Source organism: Equus caballus, chromosome 6 (assembly GCF_041296265.1).
Source record: "Equus caballus isolate H_3958 breed thoroughbred chromosome 6, TB-T2T, whole genome shotgun sequence".
Taxonomy (NCBI): Eukaryota; Metazoa; Chordata; class Mammalia; order Perissodactyla; family Equidae; genus Equus; species Equus caballus.
Genome location: NC_091689.1, coordinates 73,429,018 through 73,443,643, shown reverse-complemented (window position 1 = coordinate 73,443,643; position 14,626 = coordinate 73,429,018). Strand labels below are relative to the sequence as shown.

The following is a 14,626-nucleotide window of genomic DNA, read 5'->3' as shown; positions in this document are numbered from 1 at the left end:
GCCCAGATAACGCCTCATTTGCATTCAAGGGAAACAACTCCTGTTCTAGGCTTATCTCTTTCTGGTGTGGGCCCCACCCACGGCCACAACCAGGGCTGGATGCTTGGCTCAGCCTCTCCGTTGGCCCTCACATTCAATCAGTGTCAAGAAGTAATAATTCTTAACTCTTTCTTTAAAATTTCTCTCACTCTCCACTTTTTATCTTGGGTCTCACTATCACATTCTATGAAGGTTGTATTTCCTCACTTCCACATAACTTCCTAATTGTCCTCTCAAATTTACCTGCACCACTCCTGCTCATGTGATCCAGTGACTGCTCATTGTCTAGTGAAACCAGTTCATACACCTGTCATGATATTCAATAGGTCCTCAGCTATGTGGCTTCATTCATTCAATATTTATTTGTTAACACCTATTATATGCCAGGCACTGTTCTAGGCACTGGGGATATTATTATTTTTATTGGAACATTTATTTTATTAATATGGAAAGATTCCAGAAATTGGGTCACTTACTGGTTGTGTAATCTTGGGTTACTCCCTCACCTCTCTAACTTCAGTGGGTTTCCTTCCTTAAAAAAATGGGGAAACAAACCTGCCTGCCTACTGAGATCACTTTGTTGGGAAACTTAAACATGAAGCGGAGCATTGAAAATGTTTGGCGATCTCTACAGTAATAAGCTACCATTAATTCCTTTGTACATTTTGAGTTATCCTGAAAAGAGATATAGTCAACTAACACAGGGAAGAGAGAAATGGGTTCCAATGGAGGTGATTATGGAAGGCTTTCAGGATTCAGTGTTGTCCTCTGAGCAAGGTGTAACTGGAGGAACCAGACTTTGTCCTGCAGATAGTGGGGAATCTAAGGAGTTTTGAGCCAAGAAGCCAGAAGAACAACATACTGGCAGTAGGGTGGAAGATGCCTTGATGCTTAGAGACCGGAAGCAAGAAGATAGTTTAGGAGTAGAGAGAAATGAAGGTTCAATAAATCCAGAAGATTGGTAGGAAAGGAAAGGAGGGGTGGAAGTGAAAGAAATATCATAGAAGAGGAATCCCAGAATTTGACAATTTGGATGTGGTGGTTGGGGGAAAGGATGAGGGACACAGATGAGTAGACGATGACTCACAAATTGAGATTTGAAGTGAATGAATGGCTTGTGATACCCTTACCAGGGGAAAAGAGCACACTTATATTCAAAGGAGATGGGTTTACTATTGAATGATGAGTCTGAATTGCATCTGTCTTGGGGTAAATCCTGAATATATGTAAACTAATACTTATATAATAGAAAGTATTATGAGAACCAAAATGGACTAACGTGGGGTTTGAAGAAATAGCACTTGATAAGTATTTCTCAGATTGAGGTACATGATTTATGGCAGAATTCTAAGATTAAGGAAGAGTGTGAAATGAGTCAGTATGATCTGCTTCCCTAATTATACCGTTATTAATATTGTTTTATTTGTTTTTGCTAGTACAGTTGGAAGGGGAACTGATTTTCTCAGAATGCCCCAGTTGATGACAATTTTTTGAGGTCTAGGAATGCAACTCTTTTGTATGTGGATTAAAATGAATTCATTCTTTATTCTCACCACTAAACACAAGGACTCAGATTTCAGGTTTTCAAGATCTGTAAGTTGTGAAATGGTGAGACTGTTTTTTCTGTGAAATTTTAGTGCCAAGAATATTTACTAAACACTGTTATATAAAGGGGTTCTTTAGTATTCTAGTTTCTAAGACTCCTCTTTGTAGGCTACTCCATGTGATTCGTATTTTTTATGCTTGTCTTTGGAACTTGTGTCAGTTTTTAAAGAAGCATTACATATTTAAATAAAATACCCCTCCTCAAAAAAAGAATCCACAGACTTTAAAAATTCTGGGATAGAATAAGAATTAAATTGTAGATTTAAGGTTTTAAGACTTTAAAGTCTGTAGCACTGGATATGATTCCCTAAGAATTTCTAGACCTGTACTGTCCAATACAGTAGCCACTAGCCACATGTGGCTATTGAAATATAAATTAACTAAAATAAATAAAATCAGAAATTCAGTTCCTCAGTTCCTCTAGCCACATTTTAACCAATCAATACCCACATGTGTCTAGCGGCTACTATACTCAATAACACAGATATAGAATATTTCTATCAAGATAGAAATTTCTATTAGATAGTGCTAGTTGAGACCATTTTTTTACATAAACGAAAGTACCTGAGTACAGTCTGATTAGTTCTGTTTTCCCCACATCTGTCCAAGTATTTGTATAGCACGTGATCATTAGTATTACTGAAAACGTAGACCAGCCAAGCCATATTTAATTTCACAGCAGTTCACAGATATACTCCTATGGTCAAAGTCCCAGAATAGGTCCTGCCATCTTTGTGACCAAGGTAATATGGAAGAATGTTTTTTATTTTCCTGTTTCTCTCAAGGGACCATATTATCCACAGCACTCAAATTATCCCACAGACCCCTGAGCAGTCAGACTCTCTCAAGAGAATTCACTCCAAAATAACTGACTTCATATTATTTGGTCAAATTTATTTCATTTTATTAAAAAAAAAAACAAAACCAAAAACGTGACTCTCTCCTGTCTCTCAAGAAATAAGTCCACACCGTTTCCTCCAACTCAAACACAGAGACATGAGGAGAAATGAAGTGTAGAGGCCAAAGCCTGGAAACTGCCAGTGGGCCGGTTTCCCCTCCCCTCAAGACATTAAATATTGTCATTAAACAAATGTTTTGTGAACACTGCAGAAATATCTTGCTGTTCTGCAATTCGTTAAACACAAAAATAACAGTGAATAGATCCAAGAAAAACCTAGGAAGATTGGGCCTTCCAAAATCACTACGGCTTTGGCTTCAGTTTACCATAATGGTCAGTTTAATTATTGGCTATCCCAGAACAGAAAATGAGCCATTTTGATATGTCGTCAGAAGGAAAAAAATCTGATGAAAGGCATCTGATCTAATTGGTTCTGGTACTGAGAATTCACCAAAATAACTCCCGACTGTGAACAATGTTACAGCTAATCTTGTAAAGATCAAATATTTCTAAAGGAGGTTGAATTTTAAGGCTGAATGATGTGCTCTTAAAAATAAGAGACTCTGTTTAGTAAACCTAGCTAATTAAAGCACTTACTAATGGGGGAAGCCCACCACTCTAAATCTCTTGTTGCTACTAGAGAATTCTCATCTGCTCTTTCAGAGAAGTAATCAATTGAAGGGCACATTTTTCTTCTCTTTGTTCTTTCCCATCAATTTTAATGGGTACAGAACATCAGTCACACAAAATGTAATGAGACAAGAAGATGGATGAGTACATTTGAAGCCACTACTCACAGGACAGAAAACATCCTGATGAGGTGACCGTGGCAGCACAGAGTTCAACAATATGGCCTGGGCAATACTTAGTAAGTGAAACTACATTGCTACATGATGTGGTATTAGCATTCAACAAAATCAGTCTCCAGAGACAATTTGTCACATTTTCACAGGTCAGACTTTCAAAGTCACTTTCTCAAAATATGCTCCAATGACACTCTTAATTCCAGAAAATGATTTAATCTAGCAACAAAGTGGATAAAGAGAAGAACAATCTAACCTTAAGGAACTTGACCTTGTCTCAGAAGTGATTAAAATTCCTTTGGAGGGGGAATTTTATTACAGCCTAGAAATTATGTCCATATATTACAAGATGAATTGGTGGATGCAGTGGATGCCTGCTGAGCACTGAGGTCTCCCTCTTCAGGATGGAGATACTCACTCTCCCAGCCCCTGGGGGCACTGGCTACTGCAGCCTCACAGCCTTGTCCTGCTTCTGGAACTGCACTCAGCTCCTGGAAAGCTACGCCCGCTCCCCAGGGGCCACCACATCCAAAGATTAGTCAGTGCAGGAGGACAAAGACATGGCTGCTTTGCCGTGCTTGGGAACAATTCTGAAGGGCCATGCCAGCTTCATAGCTCTCCTTGCCATCAGCTGATGTCTCTGTTAAGACTGCATCGCAGTCTACTTTTCCCTCTGCCCAGTCCTACCTCCTTCCCATACAGGTGTTGTTCCTGAGACACTCTCCAAGCATCTCATATGCAAATCTCTGTGTCAGAGCTTTTCCCAGAGCCAAGTAACCCAAGACAGTGTATATATAATCAAAGAGTCATCTTTCTTTGCAGCAAATTAAGATAATTTAAATAGTGGGCTGAAGGAAATAACTATGGACATTCAGGTTCATAATTGGTAAGTAACATACTATTACTTTGTGAGGAAAAACAAAAAGATTTTTTTTATATGACTTTCTAAAAATTTAAAAACATGTTATATAAAATAGTTTAAGTAGTTAGATTCTGGTGGGCCTCTACATCCTTACGTAGTCCAGCAACTAATCAGTATATTAACACATTCAGCTAACAGACCATTTGTTAGGCCTGTTTCCTTTTTGAGGGATTCAAGGCAACATTAGCATTACATGACCACCATTGGTTCCCACCTATGAATACTATGATATTATTAATAAAATTTAAGTAGATATTTCCCAAAGGTCCTGTTAGTCATTTGTCTCTTAGGTACCTTCTCAGAGCAATACTTTATTACAGAAGATTAAAAAATGAAACTAAACCGAATTGAAAAATATCAACAGAAGATTCTACATCTCAAATTAATAAGCATTTTTCCCTCTCAGGATTTTCTGTGATCTATGAAACACAGATAATACTGGCTGGAAAGCTGTGAATACTTCAAAGCCACCGAAGCAAACTTCAAAGTGTGGGGCCAGTTTTAAAATAATTTCCTCGTTGTTGTGGAAGGTGAGAAGCAGGTATTAATGGTGGGAGGAAGAAGAGGAAAGCACAGGGGAGCGGTCATTAGCACACTGATAATATTGTGACTGGGTGCGCTCAATGACGCCAGCGGGTCATGTTCATCAGTCACAGACAAAGTGTCAATTACTCAGCCAGAAAATGATAATCCATCAGGAAGATCATTTCATGAATGTGATCTTACAGAGAAATCACTGGGGAGGCCATTTATGTATACCATTTGCTTTAAACGCTTTTATCACTGTTGTTCTTAATCAGTTATGAAACCACAATCTCATTTTCCTGAAATCTAGGACCCAGTTACTTTGCTTTCAAGAGCCTGCAACAACAGTGTAAAAGATTTGTAAGGCCATTTCTTTATAAATTAATATTTACCTTAGTTTTAACAACTTTTTAGAATGGATCCCACAAACCTGAAAAAGAATAGACAGTCACAGACTCCACTTAAATATATCTGCAAATAATCTACTGTGCATATAAACATCATACAAATGAATTTGTAATTTTTATATATTTGCTTAGGTTACTGATATTTATTGGCGCCTTTTTATTTCTGAAGGCAGAAATGGAAAGGACTAAATTAAGCCATCGAGTCTATGCCAACCTAAGAGGAGATATTTTCTCAGACTTTTTAGTCTAAATTTCACATCCAGTGATATATGACTATATTAAATGTGATATTGTCACTATTTAATTTTCTCTTAATTCTACTAACTGCATTAAATATAATGTGCTACAATTCTGAAAAACTTTAAAATTTTTACTTAATTTTAACAAATTCTTAAAGGTTGAGTAATTTACTCTCAGGTAGAGACATCACCCTTAAATATAGTTCTTACAATGACCACCATTTAGACAACAAACATATCCTCTCCTTCCCCTTCCTCTTCAGATGATCCTAGAATCTGGGTGAGATTCTAGTCTGACATGGAATATGTCAGGAATAATGCCATGGAACATGGGCATTTTGGTCACAGTTAAGAACTAATTTTTGTGGGAACGGGGAATTAATCCTGGTTTAAAAGGAGCTTTTTGAAATTCAGAAACTTAACTTCTACCCTCTCTGAGTTCTCTATCTCAAGTTATCTCTGAGCCACTGAGTTAGACAGCTTCCCGAAAAGCTTCGCTGACATTGAGTATACAAGGGGAACTATCTTTACTCATATTACATTCTGCATGGCTCAAAGAATATCCTAGCTTTTACAGGTAATAATGAATAAAATAAATATGATTTTGAGTTACTGGAAAAATATACTTTTAGTATATTATTAGATTGGACTAGGTTTTATTTAGAGCTTAAAATTTTAAAAATGATTTTCATGCTTTTCTTAGGCTATTCTTTGCTTTATATGATCTCAACTGGGATATTTGCACTTGGAGAAGTTCTCATTTTAGTGCTAGAGAATTACGAAGCCCAATTATGAAGCCCATCATCAGGGAAAATTCAGGAATTTTCCAGTAAATTTTACAATCATCACCCTAAATTCTTTTTATGATAAGAAGAAAAATATATCAAATGAACAATTTAACATTTTAGCCATTCTTTATTACTTCAATGATGGTATAAATAATGTAAAATAAAAACAAGTAGGCGTTAAGCCATTCTTACACAAATAGCTAACTCAATTTCACAGCACAGAAGGCAGCACATGAAGAAACATGACATTATTAAATCAATAATCAATTCATTTAATTGTACACAGAACACCATTTTGCCTTACACAATGTATACATAGCGTGTTCTATTTTAGATGCCTTATTTTAATTTTCATCTCTATTACAGCAAATCATTATCATTATGACATCTCACGACACTTTGTTCCTTTCTCTCTCTATCATAGAACTAACATTGCCCCTTGCAGAAAAGTTATTTGTGAACAAGTCTATTACTGAAGCTATTGGACAGTAAACACCTTGAGGGCAAAGATCCCATCTTATCCTGCTTTTATGTCACTTTCCTCATATTGTCCTACACACAGAATTCATTTCGCATTTAGTCATTCATCCTTTACTCTAGAAACACCTATATGGGTACTGGGTTGGATGGAAGACACAATTTTTGCCCTCCAGAGATTCAGAGACCAGTGAAAATCATAAGAAAGTAAACTGAGAAATGATACTGTTTGATACGTGTTATGACAGAGGTAAGCACTGGGTACCTTGGAAAGAGGAAAGGGAATTCCAAGATTTCCTAGTAAAGGTGATACCTGACCCAAGCTTTGAGGAGGGCTACTACAACTTCATGAGCTGAAAAAAACAGGGAAATTATAGGAAGAAAGAACAGGTAGTTTTATTGGTCAGCCTGACAGTTGAGGAATGACAATTCTATCATTATTCATTATGACTGGAGATTCTGAGATAAGACCTGACATGCTGTGTCCACCTAAGCAATAAAATCCTCAGCGTGAGTGGGGAGGGCAGGGAACAGGAGTGCAGCTGGGGTGAAGGAAGGGCCAAAAGCGATGACCATTTTTCCTCAATTCTAAGATGTAGGTTCTCCTTCATATCTCCTTGCTTCTGAAATTGGGGTGTAGCTTGTAATCAATACGCATATTAAAGGTGGTAGCTTGCCAAGCCTGCATGGCCCCAGCTGTTCTTAAATTTGATGATCAGCTTTACAGTTATCTTAAAACAGAGGGCATCTTCAAAATCAAGAAAATATAGAAGATGTAGTTTCTCGAATTATCTCATTTTCAAAGACAACTCAGTGAATACTGGAGACAATAATAAAGTAAGATTTCTTTTGTGAATGCAGTTGTAGCTATGTCCCCACTCCTATTCCTTGACTTGATCTGTATTAAATGCCTCGTCTGAGCCAGGCACTGTATAATGTGGTAGAACTGCAGGGATGCAGAAAAACTAAACACAAACACAGAAGCATCTGACTATATTTCAAATTCTGGAGTACCGTTGAATAGGAGCATTGGGAAGAGTGACTGGCCCTGTCTTAGGTTCAGAGAGGACTTCCCAGATGGCAGACCTTGAATTGAGTCTTAATGGATTAGGGTTTTTCCATGTATGGAGGTGGGCAAAGCATGCTAGGCAAAAGGGACATTATGTTGAAAGGCAAAGAGATGGGAAAAATCACATTGTTTTCAAATAAAAAATTACAGTTTGGTTTGATTAAAATTTGAATGGTTAGGAAAGTACGAAGAAAGATAGCAGATTGTGGAGGATCTTTCAGGCCAGGCATAGATTTATGGAAAGGAGGGAAAGGCTTTCAAGCTCTCAAAAGTGGGAATGACAAGTTGCTTTCCCATATTGATGGGCTTTCACAGGTAAGATAATTTGATTTAAGATGTTAAAACATATGGGGAGAGAGATAGTGGAGAGGACCTGTTTCTCTTCCTATGTCCAAAGGGCACCTCTGTAGACCCTCCCAAGGAGAAACTTAAATAGCATCTAATATTTCCCTTCTTTTCTTCTTCCTTTCCTCCTTCCCTTTTATTTCTTCTTTCTTTCTTTCCTTTAGCAGATATTTATTGAGTGCCTACTGTGTGTCAGGTGCTCAGTATTTATGGACCAGTTAGCAGATAAATGTGGAGAGCTCAAAGGGAGAGGGATATTTGATGATTATAACAAAATGAACATGGGCTTTGGCATTAGGCAGATCCTGGTTTGAACTGCAGGTGTTCTACTTGCTGATAATATGAATTTGTCACTTGGTTACTTTGCGCCTCAGTTTTCTCACCTGCAAAATGGGAACAATGTTACCTATGTCACAGGACCACTGTTAGACTGAAATGAGATCATAATCTCAAATTTACCATTTATGGCCTTCCTGTATGTGTTATGCCCTTTAAATATATTATTTCATTTAATCCTCAACAAAACACTTCAAGGTTGACATTAATCAACTAAACCAAATCTCAATGAGGTTAAGTAACTAACTCATAGTCAGAGAGGAAATAAATAGTGTTATTGCTTGATTCCAAAGCCTCGGTTCTTTCTTCGATGTACAGTGCCTCTCCTGTGTAGCACACAGTGCTTGGGATTTAGTATGCACCCATCACACAGTAATACCCATGTATCAACTGAGTAAAACATTTTCACTATTTTCTATGTTGTCTTAACACTAAAGTTCACAACTGCATAGGCAAACCCAACTTCAAACATTATGAGTCGCTAAGGAAATATAGAGCATACTTAAGGAGTGAACAGCAAAAATCTATCCATTGTGGGCCAACTTAGAATGGCTGTGCTCTTTTAAACAAACTGCTGAGCAAACAGCATTTACACATATTCTCTTATTTGAATTGTCTTCAGAGACTCTATTTGATTGCATCCTTAGAGTGTTTAGTGCCCTGTGGTGATGACAGCACCAAGTCCATTCATTTTTGGGTGGAGATCAAGATGCTCAACCATCCTCATCCCATATCCTGCTTCACTCAGGCTGTTCTTTCCATTTTCACCCAAATATGTCCTATTAATCATCTTCCTAAGACTTAGCTTTTATAATACATCCTGGACACCAAACATATTACCGTTGATTGAATGGATATACAAAAATTGTGCTGAATTAAAAAATGAAGCTTGGCTCCTAACCTAGGCTGTTCCAAATAAGAAGCACTGTTAAGCTGTTCCGTGAAGTCCCTTAGACTATCCTTATCCATACAGAACTGCCCTTTCTCTGTAATGTCCACTGTGTTGGGGTCAGACATTTCCACATTTGCCTTCTAATTGCTCCACGGTAGTCCATCTTGAGGACCGGTTTCGTAGCTGATGCTTCTTTTGTATCCTCTCTTGCTATCTAGCACAGTAGTGAGCAAAAGACAGGTATAGAGTCATTATTTGTGGTTATTGCCTGAGAAATACTCTTTTCCAAACTTTCCTTTCCTTTAAAAAATATTATCATCTGAATTCTACCATGATTCAATTACAGGAAAACATGACTATCACTGATTATAATAGTGGTCTTTCATCTGTGAGTTTATTATTTTTTTAAACCATACTAAGTATTTTAGAAATTCTCTTTGTTCGCATACCCTTGAAAGGGTCTTTTTTTCTTCACAAAGGTACCTGAAACAGACCCTTAAGAGGCTTGGAAGTGAGAGGTTAGTTCAGAAAAATCTAATTTCCAGTGAGATGAGAGCAGGTTTCTAAAAAAAATTTCTACAGTATTTCTACAAAGCTACATAAAGCAGAAGTCGGGGAGGGGGGTGCTTCACTGGGACCCAAACAACCATGAAGCAAGATTTACAGCTTGTTACAGAATGGCACAAATTAGCAATTAGATGTTGTATGTCGAAACACAGGAGAATCTGGGGCTGCTACCTTTTAAGCTTTTTGTTGAAGGAAACAATGAACTCTTCGTAATAACCCTTTTAAAGCTGTTATTCCACATTGAGAGTGATAGAATTAAGAAAGAAGAAATGAACACAGCTGGGAGGGAGACAGAGGATGGGACAGGTTATACTGATGACTTTGGAAATGTTGCATTTAGATACAAAAAACACAGCTGCACTTGAATTATCTGGAATTCTAAATGTGGAGACAAAATTATCACCCAGTGTCACCTAAATCCTCAAGAGTCACAAGAAGGAGACGCTTATTAAGAATAACACCTAAAATTCTTACTGTGCATGACCCAGGATGGATCACGGGGAAAAAACAGTGTCTGCAAAAGACTGATGGAGGCAGGTCCTGCTCTGGGTACCCTACTCACCTTTCTCCCATGATTTATAAACATTTCAAGGGCAAGGATCCTTCACAGAACCACAATCCAGGGGCCTCTTCTTGAGTACCTAGTGATTTAATTTTTGTGCCTTTCTTAATCATTTGATAAGACTGATTGAATACCTATTAAATGACTTGTGAAAATTCCATGTATGAAAATCTACTTATATAAAATGAATGCACTGGACAGTGGTTGGCTGTTGTGGAAGGATTTTCACTATCAATTAATCTCCAGAAATAGTTCCTCTTATAAAGTTCAGAAATCACTGTTTGCTGAAGATGTGCAGCTCATTTGTTGCTATCTAGCATGACTGGACATGAATAACAAATGTGCATAAGTAATTATGTAAATAAGACCCTGTATTTTAGAAATATTTTCAACAAAAATTGAAATTAAAGAAGTTTCTAATCAGATTATCCTACTTAACCAGAAATTTCAGATGAGTTGAAGAGTCAAATTATCTCACCATGAGCTAAGTTTTCAGCAACGTCTCCCTGTGTATAATATGGAACGAAGCGAAAATGTTTTCCTACAGCATTTTATCTAAATAGAAAGATACACAACTAGAGGTGGCCGACCTTCTCCTAAGTCTAGGTCAATTCAATAAGTGATGAAAATATAAAGAAATTAAATGTATACATTTTAATAAAATATACGATATTCTGATCCTTCTAGTAGGAAAGACACTTCAGTTATTAAACCTACCTAAATTAATTATACTCATTAAAAATATTTACTTTTATAAAAAGCTTTTTGCATATCAAAAACACTCTATCATTTAAGGTTTTCTTCAAAAGTTTTAGATAAGGGAGATTCCAGCTAAATTCACAATTTTACTTTTTTAATCACTATATTATCACCACTATCTGAACATCATGACTCAAGATGTGAAATCAATTAGTTTTACTTTTTAAAAGGATGACTTTCATTTTTAAAATTCACAATTTTAAATAAATTTGTGTTCTAAAAAAAAGAGCTAAGAAAATCTATATTCCAACTTAGCAGTAACTCCATTTAAAAAAATCTGTCTTATCTCAGAGAAACTTCCTGAGAGTGCAGCTGACTTCCTCCTGGAACCCATCACTTTCTGGATTGTGTCCACATTTCTGTACTGCAACGCTCGGCAGTTGTCACCGCTGACCTCTGTCCAGGTTAGGTTCTCCAGGAAGCCAACTCCAAGATAAAGTTGAATGTATAAGATGCTTGCTAAGGAGTGCTCCCTTTGTGGAAGGGGGGAGAAGGACGCAGGACTGGGCAGAAGGAGAACCGAACTATGACGCAGGCCCAACAACAGTTGCAGGGAGCTCTAGAGTTGCCTTTCAGAATGTCCCAGTGCAGTCTACGATGGATGGCCAGGCCCTTAGACATTTGCGTCAATGTGTCATTGCATGGGGGCCTCCAAGGAGGGTAATAACCTTGGGTGAGGGGGCTCCCTGAAACTAAGACAGGTCCTGAAGGGGCTGATAGTCGAAGTTTTTCACTGACAGCACTCTCAGTGGCTGGGGCAGCAAGTGTTTCCTGAAAAGGGACCTGGGTAACACATCACATATTTTCAAATCCAAAGACACTGTGCTTTTCAACTTATTATACACTCTAACGTGTTTTATTAAAGTGGCCACACCTTTTTTAAAACTCTCTCCGGTTGGCTTCTCCTATAGCTCATTCTCCTTCCTGCACTATAACAATTTCACTTTTTCTTCTTTTCTTGCTTCTCTTTTGCCTGTTTCTCTATATTGTATCTTTGGCTCACAACTCGCCTCATTTTTCACATCTTTCTAGGTGATCTCATCCAACAAACATACATATGCCAAGTTTTTGTTGTGCACATTCACTGTCTGCTGGCCATTGCTTGGAGAACACATAAATGAACTTAAGAGTCTTCTCTCCCCTCCCCAGAACTCACTACCCTTCCCTTATTTCTTCTCTCTGTAAATTTCACTACCCCCACCCAGTCTCATAACCCAGAAACCTATGGAATTTACCTTCTCATGGGTCTCAGTTCTGTCTTCCCTTTTATATTCTTTCTTTCACTAACATCCTTTGCAACAGCCTCCAAATTGGTCTCCCTTGTGATAGTCTTGCTGTAGAACACCATCGCCAACTCAAGCCCAATTGCCCCCAGACACACACCACAACCAAGACCACACTCTTAACTATTATCAGAGTCATCTCTCTTTTTAAGAAAAATAAAGCAACCAAACAAACGAACAAAACACTGTGACATGGGGGACTCTCCAGGGTCTGGTCTTGTCCACCTTTTAGACCACGTCCTCGAAGCCTGCCTCCCACCTTAGGTTTTAGTAACATATTGCTTATAGTTCCCCTTCTCCAAGTCCGTTCACACCTATCATCCGTTTGCCACCTCCATGGACTTCTTTACCCTTCATTGTTTTGGTTTTTCTCCCTTTCCCTCCCCTTCCCCAAGCCCCATCATGTTGAGCATCTTTGTACTCCTATGGCAGACTGTCAACATCTCTGTTGATTCAGTGCTTCACTTAACACATTATATGAAAATATTTTGCTTATGTGTCTCTCTCTCAAAAGCAAGGACTGTCGGTGCCAGCCCGGTGGCGTAGCAGTTAAGTTTGCACGTTCCGATTCTCGGCAGCCTGGGGTTCGCCGGTTCAGATCCCGGGTGCGGACATGGCAGCACTTGGCACACCACACTGTGGCAGGCATCCCATATATAAAGTAGAGGAAGATGGGCACGGATGTTAGCTCAGGGCCACGCTTCCTCAGCAAAAAGAGGAGGACTGGCAGTAGTCAGCTCAGGGCTAATCTTCCTCAAAAAAAAAAGCAAGGACTGTCATGTTTGTCTTTGCATTCCCCGTGGCAGAGACCAGGACTTGTCACATAGTAGGCAATAGCAGCTTACTGAAGCTTTATTGAACTGAACCTCATGTCTAGAGTTTAAGACACCTGCCAGGTGACAAAAGCAAGACATTATTGTGATGTGTCCTCATTTGTTCTTCTGATTGTAAGAAATAGACACTTCATTCAACCAAATTAAAATAAATAGGGATTATAGAAATGTACTGGAGCTGGGAAAAGGAGGCCACTCTCAAGACTTGCTATTTGTTCTTCATGCTTCTCTTTCCCATGACTCACATGCTTTATTTCTCAGTTGTCTCTGAATCTCTCGGTAGTTCTGATCCTCATAGATTTGGTGGACCACAGATCCCCAAGCGCTCAGTTCCTCTTAAAGCCTCCTCTCTCTCTCTGCATTCCTTTGCATTCTAATCCCATTATCAATGGTTTGTTTCCCAGTATAAGTTTCTGAGACAGAAAAAATCTAATCACTCCTTCAACTTCATGTACCAGGTGACTGGCCCTAGTTTAATCAGCTGTTAGCTATGGGGTAGAGAGGAAGGCAGAGTGATATGGTCCTTCACCAGAAGCTATGGATGACGGTAGTTTACTCTGAAGAGGCTGTGGACATGTGAGGCATCGTGGTGGGTCTTACAGAATGCCTGCTGGCACAGTCGGGGTTAAAGGGCAATCAAGTACCTGACTTGCCTTCAAGGAGCTCACAATTCAGTCTCACACAATTGACCATAATTCCAAACAGATGAACATGAAAAACGAACTCTAAACATTCCAAGGAAAATGGTACGAGAGTTCCAAGTTGGGAAGAGATCAATTTTTTAAAATCAGTAATTGCAAAAATCTCTCTGCTCATGGAGACATTTGAGCCAAAGGGGCAGGCTTTGTAAATCTAGTGAAGGAACAAAGTAGACAGTGATAGGGGTGGATATAGAGGGCGTTCCACAGAGGCTGAAGACAAAGAACTAAGTTACAAGGGTCCAAGTTGGGAAGCCAAAACTTAAAGAGAAAAGCAAAAAGACTGGTCTGGAGAGATTACTAATTGCATTAGGGGAAGATCAGCGAGAGAAAAAGCAGGAAAGGAACCCAGAAACAACTCAGGAGATCCTTGAATATACTGGAAGAGGAAGTTTTACTTCATTTTATAGTAATTGGGAGCCACTGAATACTTCCTAGAAATACTATTCCAGCAAGAGCAATCAGGGTGGACTGGCATGCTGACAATTTCTAAGTGGAAAAGTTGTTACCATGATGTCAGAGAGTTAATAAAAGTAATTGTGATTGTAGGAAGGCAGGGATTGATGCTGGAGAATGTGC

The 14,626-nt window shown here is 38.5% G+C and overlaps 1 protein-coding gene across 3 annotated transcripts in view; it reads right to left on the bottom strand.

Moving 5' to 3' along the window:
* The window catches only part of PDZRN4 (PDZ domain containing ring finger 4), a 342,458-nt gene that overhangs the window by 110,185 nt on the left and 217,647 nt on the right, over positions 1–14,626 (bottom strand). The gene's annotated exons all lie outside the window — the stretch shown is intronic.